Source organism: Pseudophryne corroboree, chromosome 7 (genome assembly GCF_028390025.1).
Source record: "Pseudophryne corroboree isolate aPseCor3 chromosome 7, aPseCor3.hap2, whole genome shotgun sequence".
Taxonomy (NCBI): domain Eukaryota; kingdom Metazoa; phylum Chordata; class Amphibia; order Anura; family Myobatrachidae; genus Pseudophryne; species Pseudophryne corroboree.
In genome coordinates this window covers 228085618-228109361 of record NC_086450.1, presented here as the reverse complement: position 1 = coordinate 228109361, position 23744 = coordinate 228085618, and the positions used below count along the sequence as shown (strand labels likewise).

General features: G+C 45.2%; 1 protein-coding gene across 2 annotated transcripts in view; it reads right to left on the bottom strand.

Moving 5' to 3' along the window:
- EPB41L5 (erythrocyte membrane protein band 4.1 like 5) overlaps nucleotides 1-23744 on the bottom strand; it is a 562556-nt gene that overhangs the window by 9080 nt on the left and 529732 nt on the right. The window lies entirely within an intron of this gene.

Below are 23744 nucleotides of genomic sequence, written 5' to 3'. Positions count from 1 at the left end.
GCTCCGCTTGACTCAGGGCGCTGAATATGGCCCTTAGTTCCAGGATATTTATGTGCAGACAAGCCTCCTGACTTGACCACAACCCTTGGAAGTTTCTTCCCTGAGTGACTGCCCCCCACCCTCGGAGGCTCGCATCCGTGGTCACCAGGACCCAGTCCTGTATGCCGAACCTGCGGCCCTCGTGAAGGTGAGCACTCTGTAGCCACCACAGAAGAGACACCCTGGCCCTGGGGGACAGGGTGATCAGCCGATGCATCTGAAGATGCGATCCGGACCATTTGTCCAACAGATCCCATTGAAAGATCCTCGCATGGAACCTGCTGAAGGGAATGGCTTCGTACGATGCCACCATCTTTCCCAGGACTCGCGTGCAGTGATGCACTGACACCTGTTTCGGTTTTAAGAGGTCTCTGACTAGAGTCACAAGCTCTTGAGCCTTCTCCGTCGGGAGAAACACCTTCTTCTGGTCTGTGTCCAGAATCATGCCCAGAAAGGGCAGACGCGTCGTAGGAATCAGCTGCGACTTTGGGATATTCAGAATCCAGCCATGCTGTTGCAACACTTCGTGAGAGTGCGCTACGCTGATCTGCAACTGCTCCCTTGACCTCGCCTTTATGAGGAGATCGTCCAAGTATGGGATAACTGTGACTCCTTGCTTTCTCAGGATCACAATAATTTCTGCCATTACCTTGGTAAATATTCTCGGTGCCGTGGAGAGCCCAAACGGCAACGTCTGGAATTGGTAATGACAGTCCTGTACCACAAATCTGAGGTACTCCTGATGAGGCGGATAAATGGGGACATGCAAGTAAGCATCCTTGATGTCCAGAGACACCATAAAATCCCCCTCTTCCAGGCTTGCAATGACCGCTCTGAGCGATTCCATTTTGAACTTGAATCTTTTCAGATAAATGTTCAGGGACTTTAAATTTAATATAGGTCTGACCGAACCGTCCGGTTTCGGTACCACAAACATTGTGGAATAGTATCCCTTTCCCTGTTGAAGAAGGGGAACCTTTACCACCACCTGCTGGAGAAATAGCTTGTGAATTGCCGCTACCACTACTTCCCTTTCTATGGGGGAAGCTGGCAGGGCCGATTTTAGGTAACGTTGAGGTGGCATCACCTCGAATTCCAGCTTGTATCCCTGAGACACAATCTGTATGGCCCAGGGATCCACCTGTGAGCGAACCCACTGGTGGCTGAAATGTCGGAGACGCGCCCCCACCGCTCCTGGCTCCACCCATGGAGCCCCAGCGTCATGCGGTGGATTTAGTGGAGGCCGGGGAGGACTTCTGTTCCTGGGAACTAGCTGTAAGGTGCAGCTTTTTTCCTCTACCCCTGCCGCTAGCAAGAAAGGAAGCACCTCTGACCTTCTTGCTTCTTTGTGCGCGAAAGGACTGCATTTGGTAATACGGTGCTTTCTTAGGTTGTGAGGGAATATATGGCAAAAAGTTTGACTTCCCAGCAATAGCTGTGGAAACCAGGTCCGAGAGACCGTCCCCAAACAATTCCTCACCCTTGTAAGGTAACACCTCCCTGTGATTTTTGGAGTCGGCATCACCTGTCCACTGCCGAGTCCACAGGACCCTCCTGGCAGAAATTGACATTGCATTAATTCTAGAGCCCAGTAGGCAAATGTCCCTCTGGGCATCCCTCATATATAGGACAGCGTCTTTTATATGCCCCAGGGTCAGCATAATGGTATCCCTGTCCAAGGTATCCATTTCCTCAGACAGATTATCTGTCCACGCTGCTACAGCACTACACATCCACGCCGACGCAATTGCCGGCCTCAGTAGAGTCCCTGAATGTGTATAAACAGATTTCAGGATACTTTCCTGCTTTCTATCTGCAGGATCCTTTAGGGTGGCTGTATCCTGCGACGGCAGGGCCACCTTCTTAGATAAGCGTGTGAGAGCTTTATCTACCCTAGGGGAGGATTCCCAGCGCACCCTGTCCTCTGGCGGGAAAGGGTACGCCATAAGTAACCTTTTGGAAATCAGGACTTTCTTATCTGGGGAATCCCACGCTCTTTCACATAACTCATTTAACTCATGTGAAGGGGGAAAAGTCACCTCTTGCTTTTTCTCCCCATACATATAAACCTTCTTGTCAGGGACAGGGTTTACCTCTGATATGTGTAAAACATCCTTCATCGCTATAATCATGTAACGTATAGCTTTTGTCATTTTCGGTTGCAATTTTGCATCATCATCGTCGATACTGGAGTCAGAATCCGTGTCGACATCTGTGTCAACCATTTTGGATAGCGGGCGCTTTTGAGACCCTGAGGGTCTCTGCGCTGTAGGATCAGGCATGGGTTGAGACCCTGACTGGCCCGAGGTATCAGCCTTATCCAACCTTTTATGTAAGGAGTTTACATTATCATTTAACACCTTTCACATATCGGCACCGTCGGCGGCGACACGTCAGTCAACTGCACTTGCTCTGCCTCCACATAGCCCTCTTCGTCAAACATGTCGACACACGCGTACCGACACACCACACACACAGGGGAAGCTCTAAATGAGGACAGGACCCCCACCAGGCCTTTTGGAGAGACAGAGAGAGAGTATGCCAGCACACACCCCAGCGCTATATAACCCAGGGATTACATAGTAACTTAGTGTTTACCCAGTAGCTGCTGTATTATGATTAATGCGCCTAAATTTATGTGCCCCCCCTCTCTTTTTTACCCTTTCTACCGTGATTCTGCAGGGGAGAGCCTGGGGAGCTTCCTCTCAGCGGAGCTGTGGAAGGAAAATGGCGCTGGTGAGTGCTGAGGAAGAAGGCCCTGCCCCCTCAGCGGCGGGCTTCTGTCCCGCGATTTTTTGTAAAATAAATGGCGGGGGCTCATACATATAACAGTGTCCCACTGTCTATATGCAGCTTTCGCCAGGAGGTATCAATTGCTGCCCAGGGCGCCCCCCCTGCGCCCTGCACCCTACAGTGACCGGAGTGTGTGGGTTAGTGTGGGCGCAATGGCGCACAGTTGCAGTGCTGTGCGCTACCTCATGTGAAGACAGGAGTCTTCTCCGCTTCTGCCGGCTTCTGTCTTCTGGCTCTGCGAGGGGGACGGCGGCGCGGCTCCGGGAACGGACGACAAGGTCAGGTCCTGTGTTCGATCCCTCTGGAGCTAATGGTGTCCAGTAGCATAAGAAGCGCAACCTAGCCGCAGTTAGTAGGTTTGCTTCTCTCCCCTCAGTCCCACGTAGCAGAGAGTCTGTTGCCAGCAGAAGCTCTCTGAAAATAAAAAAAAACCTATCTAAAATACTTTCTTATTAGCAAGCTCAGGAGAGCTCACTAAAAGCACCCAGCTCTGTCCGGGCACAGATTCTAACTGAGGTCTGGAGGAGGGGCATAGAGGGAGGAGCCAGTGCACACCAGATAGTACTTAATCTTTCTTTAGAGTGCCCAGTCTCCTGCGGAGCCCGCTATTCCCCATGGTCCTTACGGAGTCCCCAGCATCCACTAGGACGTTAGAGAAATAGTGTTAAATTGCGATGCCCCAGGGACACCCAGTAACGGCAGGCACAGGGAGCCCCGCACCCCAGAGAATTCCCCCCATTATGGACTGCCATATTAAACAAAATGTAGGAGTCTTACCTCAGTGTGCTCATTCCAAATGTAAAGGCTAGAGTGTTGGACTATTTAAAATCAGAGGGGTGGGTGGGGCAGGGTGCTAAATTAGGGTGAAGGTGTCTCCTACCTTCAAAAATGTATGAATACATCAGTTACAGAGGGAAAAGGGCCCTAATTTGCACACCTTAATTAGGTAGTGAGGTGCTACTCTGCTTGATGCGGTGGGTAAGCTCATAGCCCTGGCCAGGAATATGCTAAGTGCCTCTGGTTACTACAGGTTGAGCTAGTGTGAGATAGTGCACCTGCTACTTTTTCCCTCTGTACACAAGTCTAAGACCAAACAGACTTGGCCTACCAGGCTCCTGACTTCCAAGCCAGAAGACAATTCTCCTGCCTGACAGCACGGGCCTCTATCTGGGGGTGCAAGATGCGGTGTCTCACGGGTACTCCTTCTCCTTCAAGAAGCATCCCCCTCAACAGTTCTTTTGTACCAGCTCGCCATCAGTGGCAACGAAGGCCAGGGCTCTAGAGGCAATTCAGAAGTTGCTACAGTAAGGAGTGATCGTACCAGCTCCTGCAACACAGTGAGGACTAGGTTTCTATTCAACCCTGTTCCTAGTTCAGAAACCAAATGGGTCTCACCGACTCATTCTCAATCTCAAAGCTCTCATCAAATATATTTGGGTGCCTCGATTCCATATGGAAACATTATGAACCATTATCCTGGCAATGGAGTCGGGGGATTTCATGGTGTCCCTGGATATTCAGGATGCTTATCTACATGTACCTTCTCATTAGGTGCTGTCTCAGGTTTGCAATCCTCCAGCAACATTTTCAGTTTTAGGCACTACCCTTTGGACTTGCCACAGCTCCAAGGGTGTTTACCAAAATTATGGTGGTGATGGCAGCTCAGCTACGTCGTCAGTGATAGTGTAAGAGCTTTCGCAGTATAGCAATAATATATTGATTCAAGCTTTTTCGCATTGATTAAAGATATTTACTGTTAATCACATCAAATGTATTGATGAATCCTTAAATACTGCACAGATATTTAGAATCTATTTACTCAGAATATTATATCCAAAGCATGAATTGTTCAAGGGCATACAACACAAGATGTATTCAAGGCCAGTCAGGCAGATCGCCAATATGTCTGAACATCGAGAACAGTGGGACCCTGACCATTTGACCATCAGAAAGGATGTCTTGTCTATATGTCCGGAAGGCTGATAAGCACGAGAAGCAATAAAACATATTCAAAGATGCTCTAATTGCCAATTCTAATCTTATATGACAGTTGATGTATTTCATATTCCAAGACATACATGGTATATTCTGATTGGCTAAAGTTATTGGCACACATTGTTTCTTTGTTCACGAAGTATAAAATAAACCCCTAACGTGCCCTGGGCAGGTCAGCATGATCTCTCAAGGTTACACATAAACCTGTGTGTGATCTTTTCATTTTCTGACCTCCAACCGGTTGCTAAAAGTACAGAATTCTGACTGATGACTGAAGAGAGTTGATAGACCAGACCTAGAGTGGTCAAAGTACCCTAACATTTCTGGGGGCTCGTCCGGGATCTTCCAGCATCTCCTCCACTGGCAACAAATCCTCTGATTTCTCAGGAACCGCTGATAAAAAAACGGTGAGATTTAATGTGTAGATTTCTACCTGCTCACTTGACTCAGCGCTTCTTGTATGTATCTGTGGATGTCCAGTTGGGAAGTCAGTCAGAAGTAATTTTTTAAGGTACCATACATGTATGTCATATTTTTGAATTGTGGGTAAATATCTTCAGCTAATTTGTCACAAGTGCACAGGGGGAATTAATCAAACATCCAGGAAACGTTGAAATTTTGATAAAAGTAATACAGGTATATTAAGAAAACAAAACTGTTTGAAAAAAAAACAAAAACATAAGGTGGCGTATGGCCAAGGTATACTCTGATGCTGATAAACAGTTTGAATTGAGAAATAACCAAAAGAGGTGTGTGTAAATCTTGTACCTGTGTTGTTGTGTTAAGAAAATACAAAGGGTCCGTAGCATCAAGATTGGTAGCAATTACAAGTATTGAAGTCCCATTTGGTTATGTGGAAAATTATGAATTTTATTGTACCATAGGTTGCCATTTAAAAATAAGAATTTACTTACCGATAATTCTATTTCTCGTAGTCCGTAGTGAATGCTGGGAACTCCGTAAGGACCATGGGGAATAGCGGCTCCGCAGGAGACTGGGCACAAAAGTAAAAGCTTTAGGACTACCTGGTGTGCACTGGCTCCTCCCCCTATGACCCTCCTCCAAGCCTCAGTTAGGATACTGTGCCCGGACGAGCGTACACAATAAGGAAGGATTTTGAATCCCGGGTAAGACTCATACCAGCCACACCGTACAACCTGTGATCTGAACCCAGTTAACAGCATGATAACAGAGGAGCCTCTGAAAAGATGGCTCACAACAATAATAACCCGATTTTTGTAACAATAACTATGTACAAGTATTGCAGACAATCCGCACTTGGGATGGGCGCCCAGCATCCACTACGGACTACGAGAAATAGAATTATCGGTAAGTAAATTCTTATTTTCTCTGACGTCCTAGTGGATGCTGGGAACTCCGTAAGGACCATGGGGATTATACCAAAGCTCCCAAACGGGCGGGAGAGTGCGGATGACTCTGCAGCACCGAATGAGAGAACTCCAGGTCCTCCTCAGCCAGGGTATCAAATTTGTAGAATTTAGCAAACGTGTTTGCCCCTGACCAAGTAGCTGCTCGGCAAAGTTGTAAAGCCGAGACCCCTCGGGCAGCCGCCCAAGATGAGCCCACCTTCCTTGTGGAATGGGCTTTTACAGATTTTGGCTGTGGCAGGCCTGCCACAGAATGTGCAAGCTGAATTGTACTACAAATCCAACGAGCAATAGTCTGCTTAGAAGCAGGAGCACCCAGCTTGTTGGGTGCATACAGGATAAACAGCAAGTCAGATTTTCTGACTCCAGCCGTCCTGGAAACATATATTTTCAGGGCCCTGACTACGTCCAGCAACTTGGAGTCCTCCAAGTCCCTAGTAGCCGCAGGTACCACAATAGGCTGGTTCAAGTGAAAAGCTGAAACCACCTTAGGGAGAAATTGAGGACGAGTCCTCAATTCTGCCCTGTCCGTATGAAAAATTAGGTAAGGGCTTTTATAGGATAAAGCCGCCAATTCTGAGACACGCCTGGCTGAAGCCAGGGACAACAGCATTACCACTTTCCATGTGAGATATTTTAAGTCCACAGTGGTGAGTGGTTCAAACCAATGTGATTTTAGGAACCCCAAAACTACATTGAGATCCCAAGGTGCCACTGGAGGCACAAAAGGAGGCTGTATATGCAGTACCCCCTTGACAAACGTCTGAACTTCAGGAACTGAAGCCAGTTCTTTCTGGAAGAAAATCGACAGGGCCGAAATTTGAACCTTAATGGACCCTAATTTTAGGCCCATAGACAGTCCTGTTTGCAGGAAACGACCCAGTTGAAATTCCTCTGTAGGGGCCTTCCTGGCCTCGCACCACGCAACATATTTACGCCAAATACGGTGATAATGCTGTACGGTTACATCCTTCCTGGCTTTGATCAGGGTAGGGATGACTTCATCCGGAATGCCTTTTTCCTTCAGGATCCGGCGTTCAACCGCCATGCCGTTAAACGCAGCCGCGGTAAGTCTTGGAACAGACAGGGTCCCTGCTGGAGCAGGTCCTTTCTTAGAGGTAGAGGCCACGGGTCCTCTGTGAGCATCTCTTGAAGTTCCGGGTACCAAGTCCTTCTTGGCCAATCCGGAGCCACGAGTATAGTCCTTACTCCTCTCCTTCTTATGATTCTCAGTACCTTGGGTATGAGAGGCAGAGGAGGGAACACATACACTGACTGGTACACCCACGGTGTTACCAGAGCGTCCACAGCTATTGCCTGAGGGTCCCTTGACCTGGCGCAATACCTGTCTAGTTTTTTGTTGAGGCGGGACGCCATCATGTCCACCTTTGGTTTTTCCCAACGGTTCACAATCATGTGGAAGACTTCTGGGTGAAGTCCCCACTCTCCCGGGTGGAGGTCGTGTCTGCTGAGGAAGTCTGCTTCCCAGTTGTCCACTCCCGGAATGAACACTGCTGACAGTGCTATCACATGATTTTCCGCCCAGCGAAGAATCCTTGCAACTTCTGCCATTGCCCTCCTGCTTCTTGTGCCGCCCTGTCTGTTTACGTGGGCGACTGCCGTGATGTTGTCTGACTGGATCAGCACCGGCTGACCTTGAAGCAGAGGTCTTGCTAGGCTTAGAGCATTGTAGATGGCCCTTAGCTCCAGGATATTTATGTGAAGTGATGTCTCCAGGCTTGACCACAAGCCCTGGAAATTTCTTCCCTGTGTGACTGCTCCCCAGCCTCTCAGGCTGGCATCCGTGGTCACCAGGACCCAGTCCTGAATGCCGAATCTGCGGCCCTCTAGAAGATGAGCACTCTGCAACCACCACAGGAAAGACACCCTTGTCCTTGGTGACAAGATTATCCGCTGATGCATCTGAAGATGCGACCCGGACCATTTGTCTAGCAGATCCAACTGGAAGGTTCTTGCGTGGAATCTGCCGAATGGGATTGCTTCGTAAGAAGCTACCATCTTTCCCAGGACCCTTGTGCATTGATGCACTGAGACTTGGCCTGGTTTTAGGAGATTTCTGACTAGTTCGGATAACTCCCTGGCTTTCTCCTCCGGGAGAAACACCTTTTTCTGGACTGTGTCCAGGATCATCCCTAGGAATAGAAGTCGTGTCATCGGGATCAGCTGCGATTTTGGAATATTGAGAATCCAACCGTGCTGGTGCAGCACTATCTGAGATAGTGCTACCCCGACTTCCAACTGTTCCCTGGATCTTGCCCTTATCAGGAGATCGTCCAAGTAAGGGATAACTAAAACTCCCTTCCTTCGAAGGAGTATCATCATTTCGGCCATTACCTTGGTAAAGACCCGGGGTGCCGTGGACAATCCAAACGGCAGCGTCTGAAACTGATAGTGACAGTTCTGTACCACAAACCTGAGTGAGAAGGGTAAATTGGGACATGTAGGTAAGCATCTTTGATGTCCAGAGACACCATATAGTCCCCTTCTTCCAGGTTTGCAATCACTGCTCTGAGTGACTCCATCTTGAATTTGAACCTTTGTATGTAAGTGTTCAAGGATTTTAGGTTTAAAATTGGTCTCACCGAGCCGTCCGGCTTCGGTACCACAAATAGTGTGGAATAGTACCCCTTTCCCTGTTGTAGGAGGGGTACCTTGATTATCACCTGCTGGGAATACAGCTTGTGAATGGCTTCCAATACTGCCTCCCTGTCTGAGGGAGACGTCGGTAAAGCAGACTTTAGAAAACGGCGAGGGGGAGACGTCTCGAATTCCAATTTGTACCCCTGAGATACCACCTGAAGGATCCAGGGGTCCACTTGCGAGTGGGCCCACTGCGCACTGAACTTCTTGAGACGGGCCCCCACCGTGCCTGAGTCCGCTTGTAAAGCCCCAGCGTCATGCTGAGGACTTTGCGGAGGCGGGAGAGGGCTTTTGTTCCTGGGAACTGGCTGTTTGTTGCAGCCTTTTTCCTCTCCCTCTGCCACGGGGCAGAAATGAGGCGCCTTTTGCCCGCTTGCCCTTATGGGGCCGAAAGGACTGCGCCTGATAATACGGCGTCTTCTTAGGTTGAAAAGCTACCTGGGGTAAAAATGTGGATTTTCCAGCAGTTGCCGTGGCTACCAGGTCTGATAGACCTACCCCAAATAACTCCTCCCCCTTATAAGGCAATACTTCCATGTGCCTTTTAGAATCCGCATCACCTGACCACTGCCGCGTCCATAAACCTCTTCTTGCAGAAATGGACAGCGCGCTAACTCTTGATGCCAGTCGGCAAATATCCCTCTGTGCATCACGCATATATAGAAATGCATCCTTCAAATGCTCTATAGTCAGTAATATACTGTCCCTATCTAGGGTATCAATATTTTCAGTCAGGGAATCCGACCACGCCAGGCCCGCACTGCACATCCATGCTGAGGCGATTGCTGGTCGCAGTATAACACCCGTGTGAGTGTATATACATTTTAGGATATTCTCCAGCTTTCTATCGGCAGGCTCCTTTAAGGCGGCCGTATCAGGAGAGGGTAGTGCTACCTGTTTAGACAAGCGTGTAAGCGCTTTATCCACCCTAGAGGGTGTTTCCCAACGTGCCCTATCCTCTGACGGGAAAGGGTACGATGCCAATAACCTTTTAGGAATTATCAGTTTTTTATCGGGGGAAACCCACGCCTCATCACACACTTCATTTAATTCCTCGGATACAGGAAAAACTACAGGCAGTTTTTTCTCACCAAACATAATACCCTTTTTAGTGGTACTTGTATTATCAGAGATATGCAATACATTTTTCATTGCTTCAATCATGTAACGTGTGGCCCTAGTGGAAGTCACGTTTGTCTCCTCATCATCGACACTGGAGTCAGTATCCGTGTCTGTGTCTGCCATTTGAGGTAACGGGCGTTTTAAAGCCCCTGATGGCGTTTGAGACCCCTGGACAGGCACAAGCTGAGTAGCCGGCTGTCTCATGTCGTCAACTGTCTGTCGTAAAGAGCTGACACTGTCACGCAATTCCTTCCATAAGCTCATCCACTCAGGTGTCGACTCCCTAGGGGGTGACAACTCTATAATAGGCAATTGCTCCGCCTCCATCTCATTTTCCTCCTCAAACATGTCGACACAATCGTACCGACACACCGCACACACACAGGGAATGCTCTGATAGAGGACAGGACCCCACTAGCCCCTTGGGGAGACAGAGGGAGAGTATGCCAGCACACACCAGAGCGCTATATATAGACAGGAATACCACTATAAAATGTGCTTTTCCCTTTATAGCTGCTGTTAGTATTAAAACTGCGCCAAATTAGTGCCCCCCTCTCTTTTTTTTGTACCCTTTTCTGTAGTGCAGGACTGCAGGGGAGAGTCAGGGAGACGTCCTTCCAGCGGAGCTGTGATGGAAAATGGCGCCCGTGTGCTGAGGAGATAGGCTCCGCCCCCTTCTCGGCTGCCTTTTCTCCCGCTTTTTGGCGAGTTCTGGCAGGGGTTAAAATACATCCATATAGCCCTGGGGGTTATATGTGGTGTATTTATGCCAGCCAAGGTGTTTACATTGCTGCTCAGGGCGCCCCCCCCTAGCGCCCTGCACCCTCAGTGACCGAAGTGTGAAGTGTGCCTGAGTAACAATGGCGCACAGCTGCAGTGCTGTGCGCTACCTTGTTGAAGACAGATGTCTTCTGCCGCCGATTTTTCCGGACCTCTTCTTGCTTCTGGCTCTGTAAGGGGGCCGGCGGCGCGGCTCTGGGACCGAGCTCCGAGGCTGGGCCTGTGTTCGGTCCCTCTGGAGCTAATGGTGTCCAGTAGCCTAAGAAGCCCAAGCTGGCTGCAAGCAGGCAGGTTCGCTTCTTCTCCCCTTAGTCCCTCGATGCAGTGAGCCTGTTGCCAGCAGGTCTCACTGAAAATAAAAAACCTAAAACTAAACTTTCACTAAGAAGCTCAGGAGAGCCCCTAGTGTGCACCCTTCTCGGCCGGGCACAAAAATCTAACTGAGGCTTGGAGGAGGGTCATAGGGGGGAGGAGACAGTGCACACCAGGTAGTCCTAAAGCTTTACTTTTGTGCCCAGTCTCCTGCGGAGCCGCTATTCCCCATGGTCCTTACGGAGTTCCCAGCATCCACTAGGACGTCAGAGAAAAGGGAATTGTTGGAACATTACATTGAGAATGATTGGTCTAATATCATAACCTATTGGCCTAGGAACCACATAATCCCAGGTCTAAGACCCATTTGCCCGTACAGCTCAAACAGCTGCCGCGTACAGAGATAACAGACATAGCAGTGAGAGGGTATTCAGAAGACAGGAAAACCAGATATAAGAGATGGTTGTGAATCTGTCAGATATAATACTTGTCACTCTTTGTCTTGGGATCCTTGCACTGTTGTATGTACTCTGCCGATATGCTTTTGAAAAGGTGTGGGGGAGTCGGGTGTCTGCTAGGCAATGGAACCAGTACCAGTAACTAGATTCTCCTGCACACATTGTACTGCATATATTGTAATTCAGACTGTAGGATCAAGAGCACCTAAGGTGGTAGGAATTCTACCAATCCAAGTAGGCCCCGGTGCATATTGGAAATCAAAAACCCGCCCTTGGGAAAACCTTACTCTTATAGTGGGAACGCATGTTGGCACCCCAGTTGAACAAGGGGGGCAAGGTGATTTGCATTCTCCTATTGTATGTCCCTATGCAAGACAGTTGAGGGGTAGGATTGGGTCAGTAACAAAGAACAGTTACTGTCTGTAAGGAAACAAGGGATAAGATTTATGGTAGACCCAAAAGCAATGAGACTCAGCTATGATTGCCCAAGGTGCACAGGACACATAATTTTTCAAACACAAGGGGAACGTATTCCAAGAATAGTGGGGAGTTTACCAAGAACACAAGGGACAACAGGGGTACTGGTACAAGCAGGAGTCAATATAGGTAGGGGGATAGACCCTTGGAGTAACTTAACTATAATTATAGGGACGCACCTCAGTGATCCAGAAGAAATAATCTATTATGCAGGTCTCACTTCGGGGGCAGTACTAATAGATTTTCCCCCATTACAGGGAGGAAGGGGCAATACTACAACCCCAGTAATTTGTCCACTAACGGATTTAAGGAGTTCTTTAGGTGCAAGGATAGAAGAAATTCTTCAGAGTCAGCGTCTCACAAGGAGATTTTGAGTCCCTCATACAGGGTTGCTAAAATACCACATCAGGAGGGGTTCCGCGCATGCACACCCAGGCATGGGAGCGTGGTCTGTAAAGATGTCAGGGCCCGACAAACCCGTGGATATTGTAAGTAACAGGGAGGGGAGGAAAGCTCTGAAAGGAATAAGTAAAATTTTCAAAAGAGCAGGTTTTCCGTCAGAGGGGACACCAGACCTAGAGAAAGGGAAAAAATTTGCCTCCTGTAACAAGAGTTGGATAATCAAACATAATTGTAGAGAACAAGTAACCATCTGGATCACTGTAGCAAAAGAATTAGAAGCAGAAAATAGTAGAAGAGATGAGGAAAATGATTTCCCCAATGTACCAGAGTACCCAATAGCACCACAACCAGCGTTAAACTCACTGCCTGTAACATCAGCAACAGCACCTCCACTCTATGTCGCACCCCTATACTCAGACATGCATGCACATCCAGGTACCCCTAGTATGAACAGAATGGAATCATCTACAAGCTCACTAACAGTGAAATTAAGAAGCGATGAGCCAGGAAAGGAGTGGCGAATAGTCAGCCCTATCTTGAAAGGATCTGTGGTTGAAAACCCGAATGATTTACCTGAGCCATGTGTACAGAGCATGCCCCAGTGTCCTGATACTTTATCACAAGAAACCCCAACAAGATCAAATCAAAGAAATTGGCCACCTAAAGCTCCCCTTATGTTTAAACGAGTGGTGGACACCTGGAATCAAGCTATGAGTCCAGGAAACAATAGTCCACAATCAGGAACTATAAGCGAAAGGGTGCAATTCAGACGGAGAGGAGAAACAAGTGGTCAAGACACAGCCTCTACAGCTTTTCATGCCCAGGTACATAAAGTACAAAATGAAATGACACATTTTCCAGAAAGATTGTGTCCAGTTTGTTTTGTGTTCCAGAAGGATATGAACACTGCCCAAATTGTGGAAACTGGATTTCACGCCATGAACCACCATGTCAAGATATCTATGCAACTAGAAATGCTGAAAGACGGTCATCATTGCCTATTTCTCTGTATCCAGTACAAGTGCAGAGAATACGCAACCCAAATGATGCAGCCAGGGTGAACGATCCATATATCGTTCAAAGCCAACACCACAAACCATGGTATGGCAACGATATTGCAAGTATAGTTGCCAAGTCCCCAGATCCTAGGAAAAATCCAGCAGCATTTTATGCCTGTATGGAAAGAATTCAAACCATATGAACACCAGCATGGGTCGACTACCAGCAGTTGTGTGAGGCTATACTAGGACCAGGAACCGCCCAAACAGTGAGCACCATGCCAAGAGCAGATGCAGCAAATGATGGTCCAGCCATAGAGGCCTCCCACGACAGAGGAAAATAAAACGTTTGAGAGTGGAAAGATGTACATGACAAGGCTTAAAAGATGGTGTCATGAACAGAAACTCAGGGCACCAGCAGCTTCAGATTTAAAACAGGAAAAGACTGAGTCCATCAGAACTTACTATGATAAAGTCACTATACGACACACTGATGAAGGTTATGCAGTGGATAACCCTCAACATAAAAGGCTGTTAAAGACTAAATTCCTAAATGGGTTGTCAGAAGCCTACAGAACTCAGTTGTTCCAAGTCTGGCCAGAAACCTCTTATATGGAACTTGAAGCAATAGTTCAGGTGCTAGAAGGAATGGAGGAAAGGGAGAATGAAAAAATAAGAAGAGCCAAAGAAAAGAATGCAATACCGAAAGTAACAGTACACGTTGTACAGGAACAAAGCAAGTGGAATATCAGGAGCCCAACACAAGGGGCCACCGGAAGAAACTCAAAAGAAGGAACCAAGCAAGATGAAAGAAAATGTTATTTCTGCAAGCAAGAAGGACATTTCAAAAAGAATTGCAGGAAATATAAGGAATGGTGTGAAAACCAGCAAGAAAAACCTAAAGCATGAAAAAGTGGCTTCCCGAGGTACCTCCCTGCCAAAACACCATCTGAAGAAGAAAATGATCAGGTGACCCTTGTACTGCCAACAGGTCACCAATATCAATGCATTATAGACTCTGGAGCAAACTGAACAATTTTACAGCAACAGGAGGTACCAAGTGAATTACTGACCACTAAGACACTTCTAGCAACTGGTTTAGAAAGAAATAAAAAACAAACAAACTGCGCTTAACATTCAATTATAGACATTTATTCACTATCACAATCATTAAAAATATTTATACAGTCACCAGCCGGATTTCATATATTGCACAAACAATAAATATACTAATAAGGACCTTCAATGCCTCTATAACACATAATTAGCATGTTATAGAGGCATTGAAGGTCCTTATTAGTATATTTATTGTTTGTGCAATATATGAAATCCGGCCGGTGATTGTATAAATATTTTTAATGATTGTGATGGTGAATAAATGTCTATAATTGAATGTTAAGAGCAGTTTCAGTTTGTTTTTTATTTCTTGTTCTATTAAAGTGGTGGCAGAGGAACCAAGCCCCAGGAACGTGCGGCTAACATCCGATTTAAACACTAGCGCCCAATTTTGTGTTTTCTTTCTTGTACTAAAAATGTGGTTTAGAAGGAACTACAGTGGAATTAAAGGAAAGTAAACCTATGGTATTAACCATTGAAGATGTTGAAACTCCCATTCCGGTCCAATTCCTTACCTCTAGTACTTGCCCGGTAAACTTATTAGGAGCAGATGTTCTAAAATTGATTCAAGCCTGCATACAGTACACACCAAAAGGAATTACATTTTCCAGTAAGTTACCAGAGAAGGTTCATCAACAGATGGAAGCAGCCATACAGATATATCACATGAGACAAGATTCCAAACCAGCACCAAAACAAGATCTGGTTGATGTACCTGACTGGTTGAAGGCAGTACCAGAAAAACTCTGGTCTAAAGGAAAGACTGATGTTGGACACATGCGGGTTCAGCCAGTACATTTACAGCTGAAACCAGGAACACAACCAGTATCAATCAGACAATATCCTCTCACAGAAGCACAATCAAAGGCCATAACCCAGCAAGTGGAACAATAAAAGAAGGTGGGGGTCATTAAAGAATGCAGATCCCCATTTAACTTTCCCGTTTCCCGTGAAAAAACGAACCAGTACAAATGAAGTTCAATACAGGCTTGTGCATGATTTAAGAGAAATTAATAAAAGACTGATTATCAATACTCCAATAGTACCTAATCCTCACACTTTGCTCAATCAGATTCCAACTGAAGCTGCATGGTTCTCGGTAATCGATCTAGCAAACGCGTTTTTTCCTGTGCCAATTACAGAAGAAAGCCAGAAGTTCCTAACATTCACTCATGAAGGTAAACAATACTGTTGGACACGATTACCCCAGGGGGGAGCAACAAGTCCGTCAGACTTCTCAGAAGCAATGGCATTAATCCTGCAGAAATGGAGACTGCACTTTACAGACACCCAGTTGGTTCAATATGTCGATGATCTGCTTATTGCTGCACAGACAGAAAAGAAGTGCAAAAAGGAAACAGTATCACTACTCACCTTTTTGGCAGAAGAAGATTGCAGAGTGTCAAAAGAAAAACTACAGCTAGTACAGCAAAAAGTTGTCTTTTTAGGACATTGTATATCCCCAAGGAACAAGGCACCTTACAGATGAAAGGACAAAAGCAATAACTCAGGCAAAAACTCCAAGAACATTAAAAGAAATTAGAGCTTTCCTGGGCCTTATTGGATACTGCAGAGAATGGATACCCTCAGCCTCACTACTGATGCAACCTCTATATGAGTTAACAAAAAAGGAGGCGTCAGCAGAAAACAGGGACACCATTGAAGAAGCAGTGAGAAAACTAAAGCAAGCCATAATAACAGCCCCAGCATTGGAATTGCCTGATTACAAGAAGCCTTTTAACCTACTCTGCCATGAGGACAAAGGGCATTCTTTAGGTGTGCTCACCCAAAGACACGGAACAAAACAAAGACCAGTGGCATACTATTCAGCCCACCTGGATCCAATTATCAGAAGAGCGCCATCTTGTGTCCGAGCAGTGGCAGCAGCAGCAATACTCAAGGAGAAGGTGGCAGACATTGTGCTTGATCATCCACTGTGTATACACACGCTGTAACAGAAATACTAAGTCAAGCAAGAACCAAGCATCTTTCTGCAGCCAGACTTACCAAATATGAAGTAGCACTATTAAGCGCCTCCCATGTCACCATCACAAGATGTACTGTACTAAACCCAGCCACACTCCTTCCCATCAACGATTCAAAAGAGGGGAGGAGAGGGGGAAATGGTGATGATGGTGAATCGTCAGATGAGGAGATGAAGCATGAGGAGGAAAATGCTGCTACAGACGCAGAAAATACAACACGAAAAATTCCACATGATAGCCTAGCCCTCATGGAATTAGAGACTTTACCTCTTCCTAATGTCCAAGATATACCACTGGACAATCCAGACATGAACCTGTTCGTCGATGGATCAAGATACTGTGATAATGGATCCCCAAGGACAGGCTATGCAGTAACAACTGAAACTGAAGTCATAGATTCTGGACCATTGCCAACAAGCATGTCAGCACAAGAAGCAGAACTCATAGCAATGACTAAAGCCTGCATACATACTGAAAACATGACAGCTAACATCTACACGGATTCATGCTATGCTTGGGGAGTGTCCCAGGATTACGGCCCGATTTGGAAAAGTAGAGACTTCAAAGGTGCAAATGGAAAACCCATCAAACATGCCAGTTTGATTATGGAACTTTTTAGAGTATTGGAACTACCTAAAAGGATTGGAATAATCAAGGTACAAGCACATACTAAGAGCCAAACCATGGAAGCTAAAGGAAATGCATTTGCAGATGCAGAAGCCAAGAGAATTGCCTTACAATCAAAAGGATCTGAGCAAGTCTTAGTAGCTCAAGATATGAAGCAAATGCCCAGTGAAGAGGAGTTGATCAAAATTCAACAAGGAAAAATGGACACGATTGGGAGCAGAAGATGATGAACATGGACTCTGGAAATCAAGAGAATTGAAGTACTGTCTACCAGCAGCTCTATTTCCACCTATGTTACAAGTAGCTCATGGACAAGTACACCATTCAAAGGAAGCCATGGTGAACAGAGTACAAGAGCACTGGATAGTTCCAGGCTTCAACAAAGCTGCAACAAACTTTGTAGCAGGATGCTGGATCTGTGGAATCCGCAATCCAGGACAAAGAACCAAGACACCTCTAGGAACTATACCCAAAGCCTCTTACCCATTTCATAGACTACAAATTGACTATATACAGTTGCCACGAAGCGGTCCGTATGAATATGTACTAGTAGCAATGGACATGTTTAGTCACCGAAGCCGGGCCAGTGAGCAAAGCCACAGCAAATACTACTGCAAAGAAACGAATAGCCGAAGTAGTTTGTAGATTTGGGGTACCTGAGGTTATAGAATCAGATAGAGGTACACATTTCACAGGAGAAGGCATGCAGCATATAATGAAAGATTTGGGGGTACAGCAGGCCTTCCACGTGCCTTACAGGCCGAAGGCCAGTGGGAGGGTGGAACGTCTGAACTTTGACCTTAAGCTAAAACTACAGAAAATTATGACACAAACCAAAAGAACTTGGCCAGAATGCCTACCTATAGTCTTGTTTAATATTAGGACCACACCTATGAGACCTAGCAAGCTAACTCCATATGAGATATTGTTTGGATCAGCTCCAAGAACAGGTTGTTATTATCCACAACAGTTACAACATAATCATGGTGATTTGACAGGTTATGTACAAGAGGTCTGTAAAACGTTGAGTAACCTCCATTGCCAAGTGTTTTCTTCCATTCCAGACCCAGAAGGATCAGCTGCGCATAAGCTAAATCCAGGAGATTGGGTCTATTTGAAAAGACATGTGAGAAAGACCTTTGAACCAAGATATGATGGTCCATATCAAGTGCTGCTAACCACGCCTACCTCGATTAAGGTGGAAGGTCGCGATACTTGGGTACACGCCTCCCACTCGAAGAAGTTGACAGTGACTCTCCAACCAGGAGAATGAAGTTGCTTATCCTTTGGCTGTTGTTAGGGGTAATCCCCATGGTTTGGGCTATAAGTCCAGGGGTCTGGTTTACGGAAAGGGAGTGTCATGATAGGACTCCCGGTAAAGGAAAACCAGATTCCTGCTGGTGGAGTTTTGATGACCAACGGTGTAATTACTATAATCTAACCACACAAACCTCTGTTTATTTTTACTTTTATAAAAAGGGAGGAGTTCTCACTTATGAGACACCAAAAAACATGTCAGAGCAAGATGCAAAATGGTGGAGAGCATGTAAAGCTCTTAAGATTATAAATGAAGGAAAAATATATAAGAAAAAAAATTGGTGCATTAGTGCATCTGTTTCTATTGCCAAGTAACCGCACCACATTCACATTGTCCCGTGGTACCAAAATTAAGATGAAATGCTGTGTAGAGCCATTCACAAACCCAATAAGAGATAAGGGGGTAACTCAGGCCATATCAAGTTGTATAAATGGCTCTAAGGAACTACCTTTTAAAACTGAATTGTCCGCACAAGACCACTCAAGCACAGTAATTGTGTGTACTAACATATCCAGTTTCCCTGGTAATATCACAGGACACAGATCAAAATTTAATATTTTGCAAAATAAGCCAGAAATAAGGAATGATACTTTGGTTAAAATACCAGCAACCTATCAGAAGGTGGGAATAAAACAATTCAGGACACTACATCGATTTAATATTTCATTTCCCAAAGGCTCTAAGTGTAACCAGATAAAAAGAGAATGGTATGATATCCTGTTGGGAGGGGCAGGAGCAACAATGGGGGCACTAAATTCCATAGACATAGAAACACTGACTAACAAAATGAGTGATGCAGGCAGTGATATGGAAAGAGTAGTTCACATGCAGGCAAAATGGATGCCCCCTGCCTTCAATCCAATTTTAAAGGTCATTAATTGGGATCATTCTTTTCTAACCTTGGTCAATAGTTCTTTTATGAACCCGTTAAAATTGACCAAAAACATCTCTAGTTTGTTTAAGTGGACAGAATGTTCTATAACTAAAGGGGGTGTGTGGGTGAAAGGAGTTGGCGCTGGAAAGGGGGTGGGAGAATAGAACTGATGATTCAGTTGGGAAGTTTATGGATTAAAATGATGGAAAAATGAATACTTATCTGTGGGATTTTTGATGAAATTCTGATTCTTAAAACCTCGCTCACTTACAGTATTGTAAGTGAGGTATGATTACCTCTCCTAAACTTCATCCATATATTAATTACTACTAAACATCCATTGTATTGATTTGAAGATCTCCCACCTTGAAATAAAACCTTTAATTTGTGTTTTTCATACCACCTCGTCCTATGATCCCACCGCTCTCTGGAGGAAAAACGTCTCTTCTTTAAGAATCAGAGTTTCATCAAAAATCCCACAGGTCTCATGATCTCACCATTTCCTGGAGGAAAAACGTCTCCCTATTAAGAATCAGAATTTCATCAAAAATCCCACAGATAAGTATTCATTTTTCCATCATTTTAATCCATAAACTTCCCAACTGAATCATCAGTTCTATTCTCCCACCCCCTTTCCAGCGCCAACTCCTTTCACCCACACACCCCCTTTAGTTCTTTTTTCCTTGGATTATTCTTGGGATTAATCCAGTGGTGTAAAGGGGAGGCAGCAGGACTTTTCATTCATCAGGAGCGCCTTTTTCAATCTACCAAACCCCTTCTCAGAATGTTCTATAAGAACTGTGTATCAGGAACAACAGAAGAATCTAGCCCAGACCCAGTTAATGACTGGGAACATACAGGTTTACAGAAAAATGTTTAATATAGCATCTGAATTATGGGTCAGGCTATATGGACACGAGGTTTGTTGGGGGCAAATTGAAACCTACAACATAACAGAACCTAAGCTCATGTGTAAATACTTCATTTTAGCAGTACCCTTCATCACAAAAGCAGGTAACTCAGATTTATGGACACCACAGTTCAGAGGGCAGTATATTGATCCAGAAAACAAAACTCATGACCTATCCCTATGCACTAGCACTGATAATGGGCTGGCATGTCCCCACACTACTTACATACCAGAATCATGTCAGCTTAGGAATCCTACTAGTGTTTGTAATTGGGAGTTGCCTGACCCAAAATATGACATCTTCATAGAAATGGCACCACAACTAGTCTGTATGATTACATATGATAAACAGATCACCCAGCTATACCAGTTACCACACCCTTTTTCAGGGTGCCTGTTTAATGTGACACATCTAATATGGAAAAATCAGACCGTTGCTTTCTATAAGGATCAGACTGACTACCTAGACCAGGCTTTTAAGCCATTAACTCTTCCCCCCCATAACATAATTGTGAGCATACAGGACATCATTAATATAATCAACAATACAGAAAAATTGGAAGAGCATTTAAGGGAAGTTAATTACTCTACAAGACATGCGCAGATGCAATCAGTAGTAGAAGCTGGGGAACTGAAACACATGGCCACACAGCTAAAGAATAACTTGCAGCGTCACTGGTGGAATATTTTCACAGGAAATAGGGCTGGTTGCATGGAATTTTTTTTTTTCTTGCAAGTTCAGGAAACATGTAAACAAGATGAACGCAATCAGAAATGCCCAAGAGGTTCTTCTGTAGAATAGGGAACTTGTTGCATTAGTTTTCTTGCCATGAGGGCATTTAATGGCAGACTGCCCACCCCAGTGTGGTGACATAGGTGCCGGAATCATGACAGGGATTACTAATGTAGCCTAGTGTAGGTAGAATAGGGGGAAAAAGTAGAATCAAAAAGAGGGGAAATGATAGTGTAAGAGCTTTCGTAGTATAACAATAATATATTGACAAGCTTTTTCGCATTGATTAAGATATTTACTGTTAATCACATCAAATGTATTGATGAATCCTTAAATACTGCACAGATATTTAGAATCTATTTACTCAGAATATTATATCCAAAAGCATTAATTGTTCAAGGGCATACAACACAAGATGTATTCAAGGCCAGTCAGGCAGATCGCCAATATGTCTGAACATCGAGAACAGTGGGACCCTGACCATTTGACCATCAGAAAGGATGTCTTGTCTATATGTCCGGAAGGCTGATAAGCACGAGAAGCAATAAAACATATTCAAAGATGCTCTAATTGCTAATTATAATCTTATATGACAGTTGATGTATTTCATATTCCAAGACATACATGGTATATTCTGATTTGCTAAAGTTATTGGCACACATCGTTTCTTTGTTCACGAAGTATAAAATAAACCCCTAACGGGCCCTGGGCAGGTCAGCATGATCTGTCTAGGTTACACATAAACCTGTGTGTGATCTTTTCATTTTCTGACCTCCAACCAGTTGCTAAAAGTACAGAATTCTGACTGATGAGTTGATAGACCAGACCTAGAGTGGTCAAAGTACCCTAACATCAGGGAATAAATATTTTCCCATACCTAGACGACCTGCTAATCCTGGCACAATCCCAGAAAACTCTCAATTGCCATATACAAGTGACAATAGTCGTCCCTAGTTCCATACCAGCAGTTGATGCAGATAGGAGCTGTATTGGATACCAGCCTTCAAAGAATCTTTCTACCTCTGGACAAAATATCCACGATACAGATGAGAATTCGCAGATTACTACACAATCAGAGAGAGTGTCCATTCATGCAGCAATGCAAACTCTGGGATCAATGGTCTTGGCATTCGACATGGTAGAATACAGCCAGTTCCATTCAAGACCCCTTCAACATCAGATTTTCTCCAAATGGACAGCATTAGACGATAAAAAGTCAGACAACGACCATTCCACAAAAAGTTTGTCAGTCATTAGCCTGGTGGCTACAGACGGCTCATCTAAATAAAGGTCAACCTTTTTGGATCTCAGACTGGGTGCTTCTGACAACTGACGCCTGTCTCCAAGGCTGGGAAGCCATGACAGAGCAATACTCTCTACAGGGGGGTTGGACCAGGGAGGAAAGTTGTCTGCCAATCAATGTCCTGGAACTTTGGGTCATCTACAGTACATGGTACTCACCAAGGCATTGGTACACAGATCTGCAGAGGCTATTCCTACTATGCTGTTGAGTGTTACTACTACGTCAACGACCAGATCTACTGATTCAGGGTCCCTGACTCTACGAACACCTGTATCATCTGTCATTGACGGCGTGGCACTTGAAACATCCATATTAAAAGCAAAGGGCTTTTCACAAGCAGTAATTCAAATGATACTTAAAGCAAGGATGCCATCCTCAGTTTGCATCTATTACTGGATATAGCATGCATATTTCAGTGGTGTTCTACCAGAAAATATGATCTAAGATATTTCAGAGTTTCAAGAATTCTAGCGTTCCTGCAAGCTGGAATGGAACGAGGTCTCCGCATAACTTCCCTGAAGGTATAAGTATCAGCATGAACTATTTGATTCCAAAGGAAAATTGCAAATCTACAATATGTTCACACTTTTACAAGGAATGCTTCACATTCAGAAACCGTTTGTACCACCAACAGCTCCTTGGGACCTATAACTGGTTCTCATGGTTCTTCAAGTTGCTCCATTTGAACCACTGAATTGCGTAGATCTCAAATGGTTATCAGCTAAAATTCTCTTTCTACTGGGAAGTGCTTCAGCTAGAAGAGTTTTAGATTTAGGGGCACTGTCGTGTGGCCGCCCCCATTTCTGGTATTCCGTCCAGACAGAGCGGTTCTCCGAACCAAATCTGGATAGCTTTCTAAGGTGGTCTCAAAGTTCCATCTTAAATGAAGAAATAGTCTCTCTGTGGGAGATGATACACTAGACATAGTTTGCGCACTAAGGATCTACGTGGATCGTACCAGTGACATCAGAAGAACAGACTCTCTCTTTGTCCTATACGGATTTCACAAGAGAGGATGGCCTGCCAATAAGCAAACATTGGCTGGATGGCTCTCTCAGAAGCATACTCTCAAGCCGATCTCCCTATCCCGGAAAATGTCTCTGGCCATTACACCCATTCAGTAGGTCCTTCATGGGCAGCACACATGGTGCCTCAGCTGAGCAACTCTGTAAGGCAGCAACATGGTCTTCCATAAGTACATTTATTAGACATTATGCCTATGATACCTTTGCCTCTCAGGATGCTGTGTTTGGGCATAGGATTCTCCTATCCAATCAGGAGCGTCCCCTCCCTTAATTACTGCTTTGGGACATCCCAATGTATATCCTGTGGATACAACTGTGGACCCTGAAGGAGAAAACGGCAGTTATGATAGAATTACTGTTGATAACTTTTTCCTCCGAAGTCCACAGTATCCACAGGGAACCCACCCAGACTTACTTTATTTTAAAAT